General features: G+C 44.8%; 1 protein-coding gene across 3 annotated transcripts in view; it reads right to left on the reverse strand.

Moving 5' to 3' along the window:
- The window catches only part of RFFL (ring finger and FYVE like domain containing E3 ubiquitin protein ligase), a 62,892-nt gene extending 48,679 nt beyond the window's left edge, over positions 1-14,213 (reverse strand). For 2 of the 3 annotated variants that reach the window (XM_032843307.1, XM_032843301.1), the window contains exon 1: positions 14,032-14,213. The gene's annotated coding sequence lies outside the window, so the exon portion shown is untranslated. Of the gene's footprint in view, positions 1-13,992 lie in introns of all 3 variants that reach the window. The other variant, XM_032843302.1, reaches the window with a different exon arrangement.
- Positions 14,214-23,146: the final 8,933 nt, after the last annotated feature.

Genomic DNA, 23,146 nt, shown 5'->3' on the forward strand with positions numbered 1-23,146 from the left:
GTTTGTCTTTCAAAGGTATCTCTCAACCCTTTTGCAAGAGAACAAAAAATGGGTTAGAGAAAGGAATACAACTCTGTCCCAGGCTGAAGCACTTAAAAACAAAACAAAACAAAAAACCATCACAGGGAAAATGCCCATAATACATTCTTCACTGAAAACAAAAAAGCATTAACAGAACAGCAGTTGGGGACTACACAAACACACACACACACATATACACATAGAGTGAAAAAAAGATACAAAACATATAGCTTAAAATGTCTAGAACCATTGGGGCGACTCGGTGGCTCAGTCGGTTAAGCCGTCCACTCTTGGTTTCTGCTCCAGTCATGATCTCAGGGTTGTGACATCAAGGCCCCAACAGGTTCTGTGCTCAGCGTGCAGTCTGCTTAGGATTCTTTCCCTATGCCCCTGCCTCCCACCCCCTGGCTCTCTCTCTCTCAAATAAATAAATAAAGTCTTTAAAAAAAAAGTCTAGAGGGACGCCTGTGTGGCTCAGTTGGTTGAGCAACTGCCTTTGGCTCAGGCCATGAACCTACAGTCCTGGGATCGAGTCCCACATCGGGCTCCCTGCTCGGCGGGAGTCTGCTTCTCCCACTGACCTCTCTCCTTTCATGCTCTCTAATAAATGAATAAAATCTTAAAAAAAAAAAAAAAAAAGTCTAGGGGCACCTGGGTGGCTCAGTGGGTTGGAGCCTCTGCCTTCGGCTCAGGTTATGATCTCAGGGTCCTGGGATCGAGCCCCGAATCAGGCTCTGCTCAGCGGGGAGCCTGCTTCCTCCTCTCTCTCTCTGCCTGCTCTCTGCCTACTTGTGATCTCTGTCAAATAAATAAATAAAAATCTTTAAAAGAAAAAAAATGTCTACAACCATTTAATAGTAGCTACTTCTGGTAAGGGAGATGTTTACCTTCTGCTTTATATGTATACTTCTGTGCTATTTTAGTTTTTTTAAAAGAGCAGTATAAGCTAATTAATATTATGAGAAATAGGGATCACTTGACAAAATGAAACAATTTGAACAAGTTGGTAGAGCCATTCTAAGCCAAATTTTTAGTATATTTAAAGCTATATTCACTGAGGCAAATTTCTTTTTTTTTCTTTTTTTTTTTTTAAAGATTTTATTTTATTTATTTGACAGAGATCACAAGTAGACAGAGAAGCAGGCAGAGAGAGAGAGGGAAGCAGACTCCCTGCTGAGCAGGGAGCCCGATGCAGGACTCGATCCCAGGACCCTGAGATCATGACCTGAGCCGAAGGCAGCGGCTTAACCCACTGAGCCACCCAGGCGCCCCCACTGAGGCAAATTTCTAAAGAAGTTACCAGAAATTCATAGTTTGAGGATAGTATTGTTTGTTCACCATCACTGGCAGCAGTGTGCCAGGTCCTGCCGGGTAAAGGGAGAGAGTCTCATGCTCACAGTTCTTGCTGCCCCATTCTTTCCTCTCTCAAAGCCGGGGGACAAAAGAGCACGTCAACAGACCACTGAATGCTGTGTACAGAGGCAGTCTTGCAGCATGCTAACAACATGCGACTCAAAAATCTTTGCTCTTTGTCAGGTCGGTTTTACCAAGTGATCTGATGAACTTAAAAACCAGATATGCTACCTAGTGGAAAAGCTAAAATCAAAAATGGTGACAATACCAAAAGCTGGCAAGGATGCGGAGAAACTGAATCTTCTACTTTGCTGGTGGGACTGTAAGATGGCAGAGCCACTCTGGGAAACCGTTTGGCAGTTTCTTTAAAAAAATAAACATATACTTACCATCGAACTCAGCAATTGCATTCCTGGGCACTTAATCCAGAAAAATTAAAAACCGTGTCCACGAAACACCTGTACCCAAATGTTCAAGACGGCTTTATTGAAATTGCTCCAAACTGGAAACCACCAAAATGCCCTTCGACAGGTGAACGGTTAAAGAAACTACGGTGCATTCACACCACGGAATACCATTCAGCCATAAAAAGGAGAGGACTATTGCTACACACAACTTGGATAGAGAGGGCTGAGTGAAAAATGCCCATCTCAGAAGGCCACATATTGTTATGACCCATTTCCTTAACACTTCAGAAATGACGAAATGAGAGAGGAAGAGAGAGAGAGAGAGAGAGAGAGAGATCACTGGTTGCCAAGGATTAGGGATGATACGGCTCTAATGGTGCAATTACTCATTCCACTGTCCGATCACCAGGGGTAACCCAGAAAGGTGAAAAGCGTATAAAGCAAAGCACATTTCTTACTATTTTGCATTTGCATCTGAACCTCGAGTGAGGAGCCAAAAGGCAGAAGTAACCAAGCGCAGGGTAAACCCTGCTGTGGTTTCGGGTCAGCATTCAGCAGAAAGCATCCTGCTTGAAATCAGCAGCATCAGAACACTGCAGCAATTGGACAAAGAAATTGTGAAAGATGGGGTTACCAAGCAGGGCCGCTCACATTTGACAGCTTCTGACCACAACTAGCTTTTCTTACAGGAGTCTCAGGAGCAGTCTCCAAAATGTGAGGGAGAGGTTAGCAGAAAAACTTCCAAGGATGCTTCCTCTGTGATTTCTTCGGGCCAGTCCTCACGGGGTCTCTGAGCAGGGGAAGCAGGACCCAGGTCTCAAGCCCAGAGAACAGAGTTTTACTTTCTGTACTGATCAGGACTTCCTCCTAAAAGTGGTCAGCATTTATGCCACTATCGCTTACAAGAGGAGGCCAGAACATCTATACATCTCGTGTAGAAGCCACTTTACTGGGAAGGCCTACCAACTAACAGAAAGACACACCCCCCCAAGGAAAAAAATAACTGAAAAATGAACTGCCACCAATACATTCTCCTCTAAGCCAATGTTTCAGCTGTTTAGCCAAATGTGCTTTTAAGGGTGACTGGTTTATACATCAAATACAATTATAATGTTAGAATTAGGAATAAACTATAAAGCCATCCTTCAGTGTGAACAGAACTAAAACTAGTAGAATATGTAACAAGTATTACTAATACCATTTTTTTCCCCCAGAGAAAAAGAGAGCGAGAGCAAGAGCACAAGCAGGGGGAGCCGCAGACAGAGGGAGAAGCAGGTTCCCCGCTGAGCAGAGAGCCTGATGCAGGGCTTGATCCCAGGACCCAGGGATCATGACCTGAGCCAAAGGCAGACTCTTAACCGACTGAGCCCCCAGGCGTCCCGCTAATATCACTTTCTAATCACATTCCATACAAGAGGACCATGTATAAAAATTTCAAAGCCCACCCTTCTATGAACTGGAATCTACTTCTGAAGACCTATTCGGAAAAGTCATCATCATAGGTGAGCCAGTAGAGTGTAAAGCCATTGGAGCCTTGGTGGTTGAGAGTTTGGCTTTAACGGCCAGAAGGTTCCAACACTTTGTGGCCTTAGGCCTATCACTTAACTTCTCTGTGCAGTGTTTTCACATCTGTGGAACACAAATACTAGTACCTACACTTCATAAAACTGTTAGGATGAAATAAGTTCTTATAGGCAAGTCCCTACACCTGGCCAGTACATGACTGTTGGTAATTTTTATACAGGTAAAGTATGGCGCAAAGACAAGTATCACACAGCAAGAGAATTGTCAGTCCTACACAAAACTCTCTCCTACTTTTAGACAGGAAGCTTTCGCCTCACTTGCACCAAAGAATGCATACAATCCCATTCAGAAAAAAGTATCATTTTACACAATGGAATGAGTAAAATAAACCCTGTGGAGCACCCCTAAGGCTTCCCAAGCTCTCATGGGCAACATATGATTTCAATAGGGACTGTTTTGTAAAGGCAGTTTTATAATATCCTTTACTAAATGAAATGTTCAAAGTGAAAATTCAAGGCTTCACACAGCAGGCATAGACTTTCAAAAACATCTGTACCCTCACTCATGTTCCCCATCCTTCTTTCCTCATCGAGGTCATAATAACCGACGATCTCTGTAGGCTGGTCCACAGCCTGACAGCATGCCATCCTCCAGAACAGGCACTAACTGGGGAAGGCAGGCCCAGGGAGTCAATATCCTCTTAACAGCCCCAACCCACAACCCACAGGCACAAAGATGGGAGTTTGTTCTAGAGACACTTAAAAGAGTTTTTGACTTCAATAATCTAGACACAATGCCATACCTTTCTCCACTTCTAGGCTTCCCAACTATTCAGGGAACAACCACAGACATTTTGGAACCAGAAACATAAATTGTTTCCAAAAGTGTTCAACAGTGCTTGTCCAAAGGCCCCCGTAGAGCTAGTAATTTAGACAGCTGTGCCTGGAGCCACAGAAGCTGCATTTTCTAAGGAGTATTGCTTCCGAACAATTGAAACTTTCTCCAGCGCAAAGCCAAGACACAGGGAGCAGTGTTCTTTGCGAACACCCACAACAGTTTCATTTTTGTTTAACCACCAAAATAACAGCTCCAATAATCTATCAAGTTTGACATTTTATCCAACTAAGCAGTTAAACCAGGATGCAAAACCTGCAGATATTCCCCCCTTTGCTGTTTCAACATTCGTTTTGACATTACAGCAACACAAACTAATAATACTTGTTCCTAGACTACTTATAAAAGGCTTCTATAAAGCAAACACAAACTTCAGTGTCTCAAAAGAAAAAACAAAACTGTATGCCCCCAAATTTTATTTGTCTTCTACCTTTAAGCGGCTTTATTAGCAGTGAGTAAAGGCCAAGAAGTTGAAAACTCCTTTTTAGTATTTAGTCAAATACTAAAATACTCCTAATACAGGCACCAAAGGTAAGTTCTATTGACTTATTCTTAAGCATATTAAAGGTAAGCATCCCTCACCTAATCTCCAAGTAGTAAAAATTATGGTTGTGATCTAGTAAATCACCAGGCGATGGAACTTCTCTCCCCAAGTAGGAATGGGAGTCCTCCACTGGTTGCTTCATTTACAAGTAGCATAAGGAAAAAAATGATCTCAGTGTCCTCAGAACCACCCAGAACAATGCTGTTCAAAGTGCCTTAAATCCCTCCTCTGCAAAATAAAGGCAGCCCCCAAATTTCTGAATTTTGGGGTTTCTCAACATTATCACCACCATCATCGTGATTGTTGCCATCGGAATCCCAAATTTCAGTCCCAAACGCTCTTGATTCTCTAGGTGTAGGACAGGAATCAGGAAACTGGATTTTTTTACAAGTGCTCAGGAGATTCTGGCGCATGCTAAAATTTGAGATCCACAATAATGTTACCAATGCTTTCTAGGAATAAAAAAAGGTCATAATTTGTATGTAATCCCTGATTTAAAAAATTATCTTAGGTAAAGAATATTTTTAAAGCAGGGTATTAAAACTTACAGAAAGATATTTTAACATGCTTTTATAGTATCTGTGATATGTAACAACAAATTTCAACTTTCCCCCATCTTATTAAGTTTATTAATTTTTAAAGGTTTTTTTTTTTTATTTTAGAGAGAGTGCATGCACGCAGAAGAAGACTGAGAATCTCAGACTCCCTGCTCAGCACAGAGCCCCACAGGGGTCTCAGGACTCTGAGATCATTACAGGAGCCAAAATCAAGAGTGAGTCGCTCAGCTGACTGAGCAACCCAGGGGCCCCAATTTATTTATTTTGTAATCTCTACACCCAAGGTAGGGCTCAAACTCTTGACCCCGAGATTAAGAGATCAAGCCAGTCAGGTGCCCCAAATTTTCCCCATTTAAAAAAATGGCATTTGGCAGGGGTGTCTGGTTGGCTCAGTCAGTGGTGTGCAGCTCTTGCTCTCAGAGTTGTGAGTTCGAGCCCCACATTGGGCAAAAAGGTTTAAAAAAAAAAATGTTTGGTTGAAGACCAAATGTAAATCAAAATACAGCTAAGTATTTGCATTCTGTGGCATCAAAAACTGCTTTCTTGACATGATATTCAGAACTCTTGAGTTCTGTATCAATCCCTTCCGAATAAAACCAGTGGCTTCTTTTTATGTTTGGAGAAAGATCTCAGGATGTGGTTTGTGAGTTTTTCCACAAGTAACAGTGCAGGTGTGGACAGCATACATCTCAAATAAAAACCAACTGAGATACAATTGCAAATGTATCTTCCTTTTTAGTATTAGTTTTCGTAGTACAAGAGACATGTTCAGAGGTGCCTGGGTGGCTCAGTGGGTTAAAGCCTCTGCTTTCAGCTCAGGTCATGATCCCAGGGTCCTGGGATCGAGCTACGCTTTGGGCTCTCTTCTCCACGGGGAGCCTGCTTCCCCCTCTCTCTGCCTGCCTCTCTGCTTACTTGTGATCTGTCAAATAAATAAATAAAATCTTAAAAAAAAAAAAAAGGACATGTTCATGTCTTATATGAAAAATTTTATCAAATAAAATTTAGGAATCTGATGAAGATCATCTGGAGGTGAAGCAGAATTACTACCGTTTTTATGTCCTCCATAAACTGGTTGGCTCACTGTTGCTATTCATCAAGCTGCCGGTCTGCAAGTATGTCAACAATCCAGAGTTAGAACACTGAACCCTACCAGTGGGCGTGGGGAGGGATGATTCAGAGTCACCAGGAGTGCTGGGTCCAACTATATGGTGAGGGCAGTAAGGAAGGTGGAGGCGCCTCTGTCCAACTCTCTGGGAATATTCTGGCACCCCTCTACCCACCTGTTCCATAGCAAACACTAGTGAAGGTAAATTTCAGCTCTCACTCAGAATAACTAAGCAAACTCTTCCATCAGTAAATAAAATGACCAAGAATGGTACCTGAATCAAGTAGTGCCCAAAAGGTAGAAACAGAGGTAGACAGATGAGAGAGAAACTGAAAAACTAAGAATTTTCCACTGTGGACTGGGCAAGTCCGAGCACCTGCATTATTCCTCCTCACCTCCTGCCCACTGTACAAAATGTTATTAGCCTTTGCCCTTAACTCTCCCTTTTCGCCCCTCTGAAAAATCCAAAATGCCCAAACAACAGCTGCTAATTTGCAAAAACAGTTCCAAAACAACTCCCTCTTCCTAGAACCATCTCTGACTGCGGATTGCTCCAACCAGCTGAACTTCAGCTGACCCACTCCTGCTAAAGCCAGCCCTAGAAAACACTCTGCTCTCTTTCTCCAAACTAGAATGCTCCTTTTGTCCAGCATTTTCAAATAAAGGCGTATGCTCTGGTGAATCTTCTTCCACACCATGTAAAATAATAATTTAGCATGGTCCAGAGGAAGTATAATTAATTCACTGTGGCCCCACTGACTCAAGACCTAGGGAAAGGCTGGAAGCAGAACAGGATGAGGGTTGGTTCTCAAGCAGATGTCTTAATCGTTTAAAAAAAAAAAAAAAAAAGCAGCAGAAGAAGGGAAAGATTCACAGAAAATCCTGGAGGGACAACAAGCACACTTTCCTATGTATTTGAGGATCAAATATATTGATTCCCGTGCCTTAAGTCTGTATGCATGTGATCTGGACTGAAACTGGAAAGATTTTCCAAAGCAAATGTAAAACACAAGAGGACAAGGAGGGAGAGGACTACCCTACATTTGCTTAAGAAAAGCTTTTTTTTTTTTTCCTTGCAAGTCTTTTAACATAATCCAGCAGTTGCAAATAAACAATGGTGCTGATTACTAACCAATTACATTTAACCACTCAGAGCCCTGCAGAGCCTCCAGTTGGCCCACCTTCCTCTAAGTTTCAGGATGACTAGGCAGCATTTCTTTAAAGAGGATCAAGGCAGTTAAAATGTCTTCAGCAATCAGACTGGCTTCTGGTAGTTCAAGTGGGGGTGTGCTTCCCCTACTTTTAGAACTGGCCTGATGGAAACAAACGGCTGTCCCAGGGAGCCCTGACCACTCCACAACCTAGAGACAATGAAATCCTTGCTTGATACGCAATTCCAGAAAAGGCCTGAGCACGTTAAACTGGGAGATGGAGGCCTGACCAGCAGCACCGGAGAAGGCCAACTTTTAAAAGTCAAGTAACACTCGCTCAACAGAAATTTTTTAGGAGTTCATAAGCAGCATGAGGGGCAGCTGCTGAAAAAGGCTGCTGAGGGAGCAAGACGGTTTTGCTTATCTCTTTATAGGGGAGGACAATGGAGAAATTACCAGACCAAGGTCACTTTCCATTAAAAAAAAAAAAAAAAAAGACTGGAAGCCTTAAGAGATAAAAACCTGCATAAGCCACGACTCCGTGAAATCGGCAGCCTGGTGAGAATCTCTCCAAGAATCCTGCAGGAAATGAAGTGCGGATTAGAGTAATTAAATGTAAAGTCTCCTTGAGAGCAATTTCTTGTTCCTGAAGACTTAGAGCCATTTCTGTGAAACGTATCACAGAGAAATTGTGCAGAGGATTTGCTAGGCATCACAGCTTTTCCACGCTCACATCAGGTCTGCAAACGCTCTGATCTAAAAAGAACAGGGCAGTGATTTGGGGAGGGAATTTCATAATACACCTTATCAGAGAAAAGCACTCCATTCTCCAGTCTTCGCAAAAGTTCACATCCTCATGTAAGTGTAATATACTTAGGGGTTTCAAAAATTACACACATTGCCTCAAAAGAGATGGAGGGGAAAAATATCATCACGGGGTAAAGGCCAAACATTGTCTCTTCTGAATGCTTCAATAGCCAATTATGTGTCTTAATACATTAATTCTATGGAGAGAAAGAACACTATTAAAGGAAGGTTGAATAAGACATCTTAAAAAATGTACCCTGGGGCCTAAGTCCATTCAACTGACAGTAAAATCACCCCCTCAAAAAAGCAGTTTTATGTAGCATCTAGTATTTTAATTTCCCAGCTGCCAAGAGAAATATATAAGGAGCAGAAATTAAACTAATTATGTCAGCAGCACAGTGAACAAAACTTTAATTGTATTACACACTAGTTAGACATTTGCTGAACAATACAAAGGCCCTTAAGGGTAGGAACTTCTTTAGAATATAAATGATCCCCAATCAAATGACAAAAATTAGTCTGGGCAATAAACAGATTCGTGGTTTAGATATAAAATTTCAACCAACATCATAATTCAATATAAAAAATAAATATCTAGTCTAAGAAATAAATCTCTCAAATGGCTTTAAATCACTCTCTGATTTACATATGCTGTATCATTAATAGGTCCTTTAAGACAGCATTGTACTAATCAGCTTTTTAAACACCCTGCCCACAAAAGGGCCTATTCATTTAGCTGGGAGACAGGTGTTAGCAACCAGCAACCTCTTTTAGCCTGCAGTTTCAGGGGCCTGGCCCATGATTATTGTAACATGATTGGCAAGTCGAAGAAGGAAGGGCACTTTGAAAGACTGGGAAGGGAGGAGAGAGGGAAAGAGAAACAAGAGACCAAAAGGGAGGAAGGAAGATAAGGAAAGAAATGGATGTCAGCCGTTTCACGAGGCCACCCTTAGAGCCTCCTGGCCTGATGGCAGTGCCCGGGCTACCACCCAGATGGACAGATACACAGGGCTGAATTCAGAGGTTATTAATTCATTCCTACAGACAGTAACTCCGGATAGATGTCTACATGCCACTCATTCTAAAAACATTTTTTTAAAGATTTTATTTATTTATTTGATAGACAGAGATCACAAGTAGTCAGAGAGGCAGGCAGAGAGGAGGAAGCAGGCTCCCCGCTGAGGAGAGCCCGATGAGGTGCTCGATCCCAGGACCCTGAGACCATGACCTGAGCCAAAGGCAGAGGCTTTAACCCATGGAGCCACCCAGGAGCCCCTCTAAAAACATTTTTGAGGGTCCTAGTGCTCTCTCATCCCCTATCGTGCAGCTCCCAGCTTCAACCCTCACTCTTTGATAGAGTCTGAAAGAGCTGATGGAGTAGATACTCCTTGAAAGACCTACAGAGAAAGTCAGATTTAGAAAGACATCTTCAGCCTTCGGAATAAAAATCCTAGCAGAAAGTAGCAGCGAAGATTCATGGAGTCGCCTGCAATGTATAAAGAATGTATTTCTCTCTTTTAATCCACCTAACAATCCTGCTAGGTATTATTTTCATCTGGGCGATGAAGAAAATGAAGCTGACAGAGATTAAGGAAGGGGGCCTGAGGTAGCATGGCCTGGAAGCGGGAAAGCTGGGATCCAAAACTGGGTTTGTCGATTTCTAAACTGTTAGGCTTGTCCCAAGTTTAATTCCCTAACGTGTTCCTTCCATGAACTCAGCAAAGGACCTTTAAGTTGACTGACAATTAAGCCTCCATTATTTTCCTCCATAAGCGCTTCACGTACGAAGCAGTGAAACATCTGGCAAGTTCGCTTTATTTTTAAATCCTACAGGCAGAGAATTCCCAGGCAGGCACCCCTCCTACCCAACACTGATCATAACTAGATTCGACTACCAATTCCAACCTCCAGTTGTTTCCACATTATCATTCATTTGTCCACTCAGGAAATAAAGGAAGCTACTTTCCCCAACCCTCCCTCATGACTCCTGACAGATAATACAGTGGGGGAGGGGGGCCCTCTCTGTAAAGTAATTTACATAAAAGTTATAAAAGCTCTTTGTTATCTGTCATGACTAGGAAATGGGCTATTCTAGCAAAGCAAACATCCTGGATAACATAATGATGCTTTTAAAGGGACAACCATTTATAAAGAATTTCAAAGCAATGCAACAGGGGCTCCCAAACCTGGCTGCATAGCAGAATCACTTGGGGAGCTTTTCGGAAATAGAGGGCAGAGTAGTTTTCAAAATGTAGATTCTTGGTCATCACTTATCTCCTCAATCAAATCTCCAGGAGGTGGGGCTGGGAAATCTGTGCATTTAAAAAACCTGGTAGTGACTCAGCTGTGAACTGCAGCTTTCAAGTAAAGGCTGGCTTTTGGGAACTCCTTGCAATAAAACACACTAAAAAGGCCAAAAGCTGCACGGAATAAAGAAGACTTCAGAAACTCCCAAAATCTGTGGTGGATCATTCACTACTGGTGGCCAGCCACTGTACTGGCACAACCAGAAGGGAAAGGTTAAGATTTCGTGAGCTGGTACAAAGCTGGAAAAACCAGCTTTGGTTTTTCTATCAGATTCAAAAAGCTGCCTTTCCCCCAGAGGAAACATAAGGTTTTATGCTTGCTTTGAAAAAAGGAAAATGTTTGAAACCATGCAATCGGATTCTCTCAGCCAACTGTTTAGCTACAACTCAGAATGTTAACAGGCCAGATGCATCAAAAATGTGGAGCACTCAACCTGTAGTAGAAGAGAGAGCAAAGAAACATCATGACCATCTTAAGAGAAAGGAAGATAATGGGTTTAAACTTAGAGTGGCATTATAGGATTAGATAAAACCACTGTCCTAACCATGGCAACCAATAAATCCTGGAAACTGGGAGAGCTGAGGCCTATGATTCCTCCCTACCTGGGATGGATTTCACGTCCTGGTAAAAGTCCTATTTAAAACTCTGTCGTTAATATAAAGTCACAGTACAAGAAAATGACCAATTTCCCTACTGAAGGAACAGGAGTTTACGTGTATGTATATAAAAAGACTGTCCTTGTGTGTCAACTACACTTCAGTTAAAAAAATAAATAGACCAAAAAAAAAAAAAGGTAATAAAAAAGCAGATTGTCCTGATAATTGCCAAACTCTTTCTTACCCAAACACAAGTAACCACTACCAATAACCAATAACCGAACAAAAATAATAACCAGTAATCATTACCAAACAATAAGAACGATGAAGCAGCTGGTCCCTTGAGATTTCACCAACAGCAATTTAAACTACGTATTCTCAATAAACTCTAAGTTATGACTTAGTTCTGTATCTCAGGGGTGATGAGATTCTGTGGTGCAGAAGTTAAAACTTTCATCCCAAAACATAAACACTATGGCCAGTAAAGTTTGATATAAAAGTCTCTAATCTACCATTAAAACAATAGCAGCACTAACATTTTGTTATAAGAATAAAAAGCAAGGTGGAAATCAGTCCCCCTAATGCTCCTTAGGTTTGTCTGTGTTTCCAGGAAGTCCTAGGCACAAGACTCTTATAGGTGGGTGTGGCTATATTAAACATCACAGTAAGCAAGTAAGGAGGGAAGAAATTGTGCCTTTTTTATTTTTGCTGTTTTGGCTTTTTAAATTCTGAAAACTGAAAATGCTTTTTCCACTGCTATCTTAAAAGGCCTTAAAGATGCATTCCTATTAGATAGTGCTAAGCAGTTATGTCAACCAGCTTGGTCATGGGAAAGATTAAAAACAAATTGATTTCTAATCGGCGAGCAGCTCTTTTTCTGTGCATATTATTTTAGCAGTTGGTTAAATTAAGTCAATTTAGAAGATTTAAAGCCCTTGATCCCAGTGTAAAGTCAGAATAACAGGTGTCTTCCTGACCAATTTGATAGTTTTTAGTGGGCTGATCTTTGTAACTAGATATAGACATTAAAGTGTGTGTGTATGTGTGTGCGTGCGTGCATGCACATGCGTTTGTGTCCTAGATTACATGGAAATTTTCTTCGAGCACAATTAAGTTATTTGGGGCGCCTGGGTGGCTCAGTCAGTTAAGTGGCTGCCTTTGGCCCAAGTTTTATGATCCCAGGGTCCTGGACTCAAGTCCCTCATCGGGCTCCTTGCTTCTCCCTCTGCCTGCCACTCTCCCTGCTTGTTCTCACTCTCTCTGAAGAGTAAATAAATAAAACCTTAAAAAAAAAAAATCAAGTTATTAAGTTATTAAACAGCCCTGACACATCAATCTGCAATTCTTATACACAATTTCCAAACTTTAGAAAATGACACCTCTAACTAAACTGTGGTTTATGAATTGTACTTATTAAGAAATATGCCATAACGTTTTAGAAATACCTGCCATCATCTATTTCCTTGAATGTGAAAGAGAATGCAATCAGGAAAAAAGGATAAAGAAAGTTGTCAAACCTGAAATCGCCTGATCAGGAAAGAAATAACACTGCAGCTCCCAACCCTTGAACTCTGACACAGCAAAGCATCCTGCCCCCTGCCTATTCCCATTCCTAGAAAAACGGCTCAATAAATAGACAGCTTTGGCCACATTTCAGTAACCTGGACTGTCACCGGGGAAAATCACAAGTTTGCCCAAACGGCTGTAGCAACAGGAGTGATGGGAAGTCCTCCCTATTCTCCAAACCAGCTGTAAAGGGATGAATAAGGAACTTCCTGCTTTCTTAGAAGGCCACATGCACCTGCGAATGATTATTCATTTGGTCACTGTGGCCTTTAGCCAAGGTGCAAAGTGACAGTTGTGGGTAAAGCCCTATTTCCAAGCTAACAGTAATTCTTCCCTGAGGTAGACTGGGAGGAGCTTGATAGAATCTTCCTTGATTACACAGTTTTCTCCCACTAGAACAAACGACAGACCAACAAAAAGGAGAAAATACGCTGTTGTTGATAATCTTCCGCCAGCTCAAAACCAAGCTCCGAGCAGACAGATGTCTGCCATGCTCCGACTCCCCTGGTCTAGCCATATACTTCCCTACGCCTGGTCAAATGTCTCAGGGGCAGCCCGCGGCAGAGGCCCCACTTCCCTTCTCCGTCTGGGCCAGCGGCGACCTCACCCATCAACCCAAATAAACGGAGGGCAAATCCCTAGAGGCAAGAGTGGGCGGAGGGGTGGGGAGAAGCACATTCCCAAACTTCTCCACCAAGCCTCCGAACTCCAGCCTCCTCCTTCCAACGAGCCTCAAGGGCTCCTCCACTAGGAAGCAGGGACAAGCTAGGTCCTTTAGAGAGGGCACCAGGCCGCCGCGTACCTGACTCAGTTTCCTCTGCCATAAAGAGGCATCTTTCCCCCCCAAGCCAACTGAACCTGCCGGTCTTTAAGGCTTCTGGAGCTACCTGAAGACACCTGTCTCGGGTTACTGCCCCCACAGGTGAAATGCTTTCTTTGAAGGTACTTGTAATGGGACAGGTGCGAGCGGCCCCGGATGCGGAGACTTCCAGCGAGGCAGGGAGAGCCCCAGGCCGCGCCCGGCATACAGGAGGCGCCTCCGGACTACAGCCCGGCGAGACCCGAAGCCGAGCAGCACTCCCACCCCGACCTCCCCCAGGACCCCACCCAGGCCGGGCACCTCGCGTATCCCAGCGCCGCCGCCGCCGCCTCCTCACCTGCCGCGGCCGCCCGCCCGCCCGCCCGGCGGTCCGCACCTGGGAGGGGAGGGGCCGAATCCGGGCCGCCTCAGGCAGGGGGGCTCCGGGCTCCGCAGCGGCGGCGTCTCCGGGACTGAGGGGCACCGGGGGGCGGTCGCGACATCCTCACGGGCGGCCCCAGGAAGTTGGCCCCCCCACCCATCACCAGGCGCCCAGCCCGGCCGCTCCCGCCCCTCGCGCGGCTCCGCCCCTCCCGGGAGCGCGCCTCCACTCCCGCCGTGCCCGACCCACCATAGAGAAGGGCAAGGCGCGCGGCGGGCTAGAGCGTGGCCTCCGCGCGCGCCCCCTGGCGGAGCTGAGGCTACCGGAGGCGGGGCATGCCCCCCCTGAACTTGAGCCCTGCGGCGGAGGCCTCGGTTTCCTAGTGTCAGGGCTTCCGCGGCGCCTCGTTGTCTTGGTCACCGGACTCTGGAAGAGGAGCAGGAGTCCAGGTCCGTGGCTCAGCTAGGTGGTGGTCCAGCTTGGTGGCCTTAAGCGAGTCCCTTAACATCCTGGACTCGTTTCGTTGTAAGAATTTGCCAGTTGCCTCACTTGGATATCTCGTTGTTCCTCCCAACAATGCTATAAGCAAGTGAGGGTTCCCCAGATTACAATGGAAGGAACCCATGCCCATTAGGGTTCACTAGCTTATTCAAGGTCCCTTAGCTGGGAGGTAATAGAAGCCAGATGTGCAAGACTCATGCTTGTCCCTCTCACTCGCCGGCACCTCCATCATCTAGCATTTCTTGGGGGTCTAAACCCCCAGGGTTAGCTAGTTTTACCTTAGGAGGGTGAGGAAACTGCTCAGAAGAAGGCCTTCTGTGCTTAGGAGCCCACTCTGGACATTCATCAGTTGTGTACCTTTCAGCAGGTACTTAATGCCTCTGAGCTCTAGCTAGCTTCCTCATCTCTTAAACAATTGGAACGGTTGTTAGGGGGCAGCTAGTATGAGAATGAAATGAGCTAATGCACATAGAAGTGCTTAGTAAACTGTAAAGCCTCAGGGTTGCATGGGGGATCATTAGCCAGTGTGGACGAAGAAAATACCTAGCCATGAAAATAATATATATTCTAATCATTATTCTGACCATGTCTAGTGACACTTAATTTTCTTCTGCTTTTAGGTTCCTGTCGAAACCTCCCACAGTTGTTCTGAGCAATTTGATTTTGTTTTTGTTTTAAAGATTTAATTTATTTGACACAGAGAGAGAGAGATCACAAGGAGGCGGAGAGGCAGGCAGCAGTGAGGGGAAGCAGGCTCCCCGCTAAGCAGAGAGCCTGATGCGGGGCTCGATCCCAGGACCCTGAGATCATGACCTGAGCCGAAGGCAGAGGCTTAACCCACTGAACCACCCAGGCGCCCCTTCAATTTGTATTTTAAAATAAGGACTATCATGAGAAAAAAATGACATAAAAATACTATAATTTATACATGTGGCCTGTCACTCTACAAGTATTTCTGATCTTCACAACTAAGCAAACTGAGTGCTATTGTTCCTGTGTTATTAACAAAGATCTGAAGGTTAATTTACCCAAAGCCACACAGTCTGAAAAAGGCTAAGCTGAAATTTGAAACCAGGTCTTTCCATCCCCATCAATTCATGGAAAGACTGGCCTTCTAGAGGCCTCCTGCCTCTCATCTTTTTCCTACCTATTTTGGTAACTTTCCTTGATGGAATTCTGTCTTCTCTGCTTCTCCAGGGCTTTACTCCCCCAATGAAGGCATTTATTGTCTCCTGTTCTCCCCCACCCCGCTTGAGATGTCAGGACATTGTTCATCCTCTCATTGCTGAAATGGATTTGTGACCTGTGATTAAGGCACAGCATTCTCCACCTGATCTTTCTCTCAGTGTTAATTATAGTCACAGAAAGTTAATAGGTCCAGAACAAGAATGGGGTGAGACCAGAGGTGTTTTCGTAAGCTCAGTTTACAAGCTGAGGGCTCGGTTTCAAAGGGAAGTACGCTCAATCCACTGGCTGGACCCAATGACTGGAGTCTAGATTCATGACATCCTCTGGGGGTCTTTTTTTTTTTTTTTTCCCTGAGTCCTCTGGTCCATATTACAGCTAAATCATGGAAATGCTGCTAAATAATGTACATATCACTGAAGCAAGGAGGTCTCAGAGCGGCATTTATCCACACTCCTCCTTTCTCCACCTTTAACATTAACACCATCACTATTTTTCATCTTTAGCATGCCCTTCTGCAGAGGCACTCAATAATGTACCCATTGTGCAAGTAATCTAAAATCCTTTTCGGCAAGCAATAGTATTTAGTAGTAATAAAACACTAATTTGTCCACCAAGTGACATATTTATAGGAGCTGTTTACTTTGACATATTTTTATTATTTCTACCCATTTGCTAAGTACTTTCCAATACATATTTATGAAGCACATGCCTTTCCCCAAACACTAGTGAAAAAATAAATCATATTATTTCTTTTATTAGTAGCAGCATGGCTTGTCAGTGCTAGTGCCCAGACTTTTGTTACTTCTGGCACGAGCTGAAAGAATTAATGGTGATTGAGCACCTACTATGTGCCATACTTTCTGTGAGAGGCACTTTACATAAATTACCTGTTAAGTTCCCCTGAGACATATAATTTTACCAGTTAGGAAAATATAATTCCACTGCAGCATAGATTTTACCAATGAGACAGAGACATTACCTGGTCCAAGTAATTTGGCCAGAAAGCATTTTGAACCTCGTTCTTTTCCTTATCCCAAACCCCAAATCATCATTCCATTTCACCAGCCCCCTCTTAACTTCTCTGAACCTATTATGTAAAATATAAAGAATTCCTTTCTGAAAGAGGCTGTGTAGACTCCCCTAGAATGGAACAGAGATAAATAGACACAAGATGCTAATCCCAATTTTTCTACAAGAGGTTAACTCTCTAAGGGAGTTATTCCCTAAGCAATCAGTGGTAGGGTATTTTCCAAATAGAAGGGCCAATACAAGATTTCTACTCATTCCTGGAGACAGGACTGGTTACAGAGTTTGCAGGGCACAGTACGAAATATGGGACCCTTGTTCAAAAAGTATTAAGAATTTCAGGATGGGGGCACCTGGGTGGCTCTGTGGGTTGAAGCCTCTGCCTTCGGCTCAGGTCATGATCCCAGGGTCCTGGGATCGAGCCCCACATGGGGCTCTCTGCTCAGCAGGGAGCCTGCTTCCCTTCCTCTCCCTCTGCCTGCCTCTCTGCCTACTTGTGATCTCTGTCTGTCAAATAAATAAATTAATTAATTAAAAAAAAGAATTTCAGGATGGCAACAGTAGAGAACTAAAGTAAGCAGAGACTCTGTGTGACTGCACTGGTCACACTACCATGAAGCTGGCCTTGCCTGGACAGAAGCAAGCTGTTACTAGTACTTTCCGGGCATCGAAGCTTCACAGTGATATGAGATTAAGTTGTCATAGGACTGGAAAAGTATTTGCTGCTTTACATAAGCTATATGACTCTAAAGCAATTCTATCCATCAGGCATTATTATTTTTTAAAGATTTATTTATTTATCCTAGAGAGAGAGAAACAGGGGAAGGGCAGGGGGAGAGGGAGAGAAAGAATCTTCAAGCAGTCTTCCCGCTGAGCACAGTGCCCAATGCAGGACTTGATCCCACAACCCTGAGATCATATACCTGAGCCGAAATCAAGAGTCAGCCACTTCACTACTGAGCCATCCAGGAGCCCCTACGCAGTGAGCATTATCTTCCCCATTTCATGGTAGTTGAAACAGGCTTAAAGAGTCTAAGTGATTCATCCAATGACACCAAGTAAGTGTCAGAGCTAAGACTGAGTTAGTTGAAATATAAAAAAATTGTATTCCTTGGGGCGCCTGGGTGGCTCAGTCAGTTATGCATCTGCCTTTGGCTCAGGTCACAATCCCAGGGTCCTGGGATTGAGGCTTTCCTGGGGCTCCCCGCTGATCTCCCCTCTCGCTCTGCTGCTCCCCCTGCTTGTGCTCTCTCACTCTCTCGCTCTCTCCCGCTCTCAAATAAATAAAATCTTTTTAAAAATTAAAAAATCTTGTTCCTTGATTTTGTATTATTTTCCACATGGGCCCATTGTCTTCTGGCAAAACCCAGGCTTCAGTTAAGGCTGTTACACCCAGAAACTGCAGGGGGGCAGAGAAGGGCTAAGGTTCAAAGGTTATCAAGGCACCAAACTAGTGCAGCCGCTGAAGTGCAGCTGTAGAGCTCCAGGAAACACAGACCTTCCACCTTCCATCGACTGGGAGAGAGAGCTCTGTGCGTGGCCAAAGTCATGGCCAGTACCTGGCCTCCCTCTATAGGATAAGCAGGAGACACAGTGCGGTCTCTACCTTGATAAAAGGTAACTACAGGGAACCTGCAGAACCTTAATGATAAAATATTGGAAACAGCAGTCAGAACAATGGCCATGAGTGCTTCTATTTGACTTAGTATCTTAAGTTAGTCCAGCCAGTGCAATAAAACAAGAAAAAAATGAGAAAAACACATTTTTGAGGGTAACCTTTTTTAAAGATTTTATTTATTTATTGGAGAGAGAGAGAAAGAGGGAGCATGAGGAAGGGGAGGGGCAGAGGGATAGGAAGAAGCAGACCTCCTCTGAGCAGGGAGCTTGACTCGGGGATTAATCCCAGCACCCTGGGGTCATGATCTGAGCTGAAGGCAGATGCCCAACCAACTGAGCCACTCAGGCAACCCCCGAGGGTAAGCTTTGATGAATGATATAACTAGCTCTACTTTAAACTCCACACATCATAGACCCTTCTCCAATGCCCTTCCCCAAAATACCACATTGGACAGTATTAACTATCCAGTACTATTCCATGCCAGAACACAGCAAAAACCTAGTAGGATATGCACATTTCTAAATCCCTTAGCTCCTCCTGGCTCACATCTCAGGAACCCATAGACCATTGTTTTTGTTGTTGTTTTGTTTGTTTTGACCACTTTTAAAAAAAGATTTTATTTATTTGAGTAGGGAGGAAGAGGAGAGGGAATGGGAGAAGCAGACTCCCAGCTGAGCAGGGAGCCCAATGACTCTGAGATCATGCCCTGAGCCGAAGGCATACGCTTAACTGACTGACCCATCGAGATGCCCCAACCATTATTTTTTATTCAGATTTATTTCTCCTAAACCTCCAGTTCACTTTACTTCTTTTAAAGTTTGTTTGTTTACTTATTTAGGTGATCTCTACACCCAGCATGGGACTCCAACCCATGACACCGAGATTAAGATGCATATGCTCTCCCAACTGAGCCAGCCAGGTACCCTCCAATTCACTTTAATACCAACGATATCTCTCTTCTCCATGTTATGTCACTCCCCTCATAAATTCCCTAGGAGAAATTGGAAAGAGCTGATAAAGTAGATCCCTGATCCAGCTTTTATGGTGAGCTAAGCTGAGAAAAGGTCAAGATATGTAGCCTTGGCTACTAGCTGGGCAAAACATAAAAAAGAATTTTATCAAGACAGTTACATATTCACAGCTGAAGACAGCATGAGGATGGAAAGAAGTAGGGTTTTGAATGAGACAACTTGAGTTTGGATTCTGGTGCTGCCACTTATTAGCTTTGTGTCCTCAGCCTTACTAGACTCCTAAAGTCTATAAAATGGAATGATTTCCCATGCCACAAGGTTGTCCTAAGATCTAAATGAGACGCGTACAAAGGGCCTATGCACATGAAAGCCTTGATAAACTTGCCCTCTGGTCTATGGCAGACACTAGTGGTTGCCCACTTGATGTCCAATTCCTCCATACAACTCCCTCCTTTCTGGTAGCACCCCCATTTCCTTCCAATGACCATAGCACAAACTTAAGGAAAGCCTGTCCCCAGCCCCAGCTCCAGGGCTATTTTCTAGTTGAGCTGAGCCAATCACAGAGCAATTTCCCTTGCCAGGATTTAGATGTGGGTTCAAGAAGCAATTCTGCACTAATAAGATATGAGGTAAGTCTGCTTTGATTAGAAGTTGAGTTTTAACTTAAAGGGACACAAGAACCATGTTCCTGCCTGTAGACATTGTCATGTCTGGATTGATGCTCAGAATGGCTACACCCAGGCTTTAATGAGAATGAGCTTGAAGACAAAACCAACACAAAAGGAGAGCGCAGCAGAAAAAGAAAGGGGGCTTTAAACCCCCTTCACACTGAGCCACTGAATGAGCCAAACTTAGACTTCAGGTAACTAGAGACAATGTCCTTATTGTTGAAGCCTCTAAGCCAGGTTTTGTTATTTGCAGCAGACAGCAGCCTCAATGACACATGGATCTTCTGCCTGAGAGTCTGTGGGAGTTCAGGTGCCTGACTTAGTCCTCAAGTGCTAGTCTGTAGTAGGGACCCAACATTAATTTTGTCTAATATCAGACCTGGGACATACAAGCGTCCTCTCTAGAAAGACATAAAAAGAGACTTTGGAGACTTCATGACTATCTAGATCAGGAGAAAAACATTCCTGCATTCCTCCTTTGCCATCTTTAAAATGCACGAAAGCCCACCCACTCATATAGTTAACCACTACTGAGCTCCCAGACTATGGAAAGAGCAAAAGAAAAATTGAAATGGGAGGTTCTTAAAATGGATCTTGAGCTTGGGTGCCTGGGTTGCTCAGTTGGTTAAGCATCTGCCTTTAGCTCAGATCATGATCCCAGGATCTTGGGATGGAGCCCCATGTGGGGCTCCCTGTTAGGTGGGGAGTCGCTTCTCCCTCTCCTTCTGCCCCTCCCTCCAACTTGTGCTCTCTCTCAAATAAATAAATAAATAAAATCTTTTTAAAAATGGATCTTGAGGGGCTCCTGGGTGGCTCAGTGGGTTAAGCCTCTGCCTTCGGCTCAGGTCATGATCTCAGGGTCCTGGGATGGAGCCCCACATCAGCTCTGTGCTCAGCGGGGAGCCTGCTTTCCCCTCTCTCTCTGCCTGCCTCTCTGCCTACTTGTGATCTCTCTGTCAAATAAGTAAATAAAATCTTTTTTAAAAACATGGATCTTGGGATGCCTAGGTGGCTCAGTGGGTTAAAGCCTCTGCCTTCAGCTTGGGTCATGATCCCGGAGTCCTGGGATCGAGCCCCGCATCAGGCTCTCTGCTCAGCAGGGAACCTGCTTCCTCCTCTCTCTCTGCCTGCCTCTCTGCCTACTTGTGATCTGTCTCTGATGTCAAATAAATAAAGTCTTTAAAAAAAAATTAATCTTGAGCTCATGGGCAGACAAGTGCACAGGAAGATGAGTGGTAGTGAGGGGTTATGATGTCTATCTAGACCATATCTGACGCATAAGGGAGGATGTCAGGGTGAGTGTGCACCAGACACTGAGGCAGACACATAAGCAAAGGGAGCAAGAGGCACTTGGAAAGGAGAGCCAGCCTGGCCCGAGGCCTCTGAGGGGAACTGCTCAGGGCAGGGTGCCCCAAATGGCATCTGCAGAGGCAGCAGGCAGTGCAAGAGAAAGCTCTGGTCTGAGAAAAAGGTCCGAGGAGGAAGCAAGCTATGAGGGACAAGGTCCTGCAGGAATGTCACAGGTGGTCTGGAGCAGCAGTGAATGGGGCAACTTCCCATGGTCAGCAAGGCCACCTGAGTGATGGCCGTGGCCCCCTGAGCTGGAGTTAGCACCCTGTGGGAAGAGAGCTGTGCAGATGGAAACTAAAGGCAGCCCAGAGACCCAAAGGGTCCTGGCTTGAGGATCGGGAGTCCTGGGTGCTGGCTGCTGTTTCACCACCCCGGGGACTGTCACTTCAACTCTTTGGGCCTCAGTTTCCCTTTCTGCTAAGTGATCATGGCCACGTGATCTTTACTTACAGGCCTCTGAAACCCCATTATTGCAGGGTCCCGACTCCCTGCATACAGGGAACACAACAGATCTGCCCAGGCCAGAGAGGGCAACCGGGCTCCACCTCAAGCACATGTTGCTCGAGTGCCATGTGGAGAAAACCCGCAAAACACTCCGACTTCCACAGAAAAAGACGGCTGGGGAGACTGGAGACCCTCCCCCCGACAGAGGCTCAAAATGCCCAAAAGGTGGGCGTGGCAGGGATCTGCCATCCCTTACTTGTACTGTTTCCTACGGTGGTTGCGGAAATCCGCCAACCCCTCACAGAATGAGGAGATGAAGACTTGTTTCTCCTGGGGTCCTTTCTGCAGCCAGCAGGGCCAGCCTCCCCCCATTCGTAGGCTCCCCTCCCCTGTCCTCCTGCAGGCGGATACCCTGGAGCCCGTCTGCTGCTTGCTCAGATCCTCCCTGCTTCCGGCCTCTGTTTCTGCTATGTTCATCGTCTTCATGTCCTATCTTCCTCCTGGAACTCTGACACCCCGCCCCTTCCTGCAGCCAAGACACAACTAATTAATCACGACAGGCTCTCTCACCGAGAAAGGCGACCTTCCTCTAAAAAATGTGGTCAGTAAACAATTCCGATCATTTCTCTACTTTGCCTTTTATTATTCTTTCCCTGGTGTCCTCCTCTTCCCCCACCCCCCAGCCAGGGATGCAGCTCTCAGATGGATGGCCACAGTGCCGCTAACAGACAGGGGGGTTATTTCATAGACTAGGGCACCAGGCTGTGGTACAGCTGGCAGGAAGAGAAGGGTAATTATAGTGCATCTCGGAGCCACCGGCAATGAATTTCTGCATAAAGGACTAGATTTGCCATGTATTATTTACGCCAGCATCAATTTTCCCAGCTGGCTCTATTTACTGTGCAAATTCTCTCCTGTCTGTTTATGGGCAAGGCCATGGTTCAGCACCTCTGGCTACTCTATACTGTGGAGGGGCCCTACAGGGCACCATGCATAATAAACAAGTAGCTGGGTTCACCAGGGTCACATTCTCCCTTCCTGTTAAATTATATCCCTGCGACTGCAGCAAGTTCCCAGTCTCACCTAGTCACGGTGATGCACGCAGGTGCGTGAAACCAAATCAGCAAGAGGAAAAAAAGGAAGAACCATTCTTTGGAACCTCACTGGGGGAAACTGAAAAACACCCTTCTGGGGAGAAATCAGGTGGCTCTGGGGCTCAGGGAATTTCCTGTTTGTATTTTTAAGGGCAGGACATAGATAAAGAAGGGCTTTGCTTTTGCAAGGTCACTTGTACCCGAAACTAAAAGACAACGCTAGGGGAAAGGGATGTCCATCTTACAGATGGAAAAACAGAGACAAAAAAA

This window comes from Lontra canadensis, unplaced genomic scaffold (assembly GCF_010015895.1).
Source record: "Lontra canadensis isolate GAN:19392208 unplaced genomic scaffold, GSC_riverotter_1.0 scaffold137, whole genome shotgun sequence".
NCBI classification, from domain to species: domain Eukaryota; kingdom Metazoa; phylum Chordata; class Mammalia; order Carnivora; family Mustelidae; genus Lontra; species Lontra canadensis.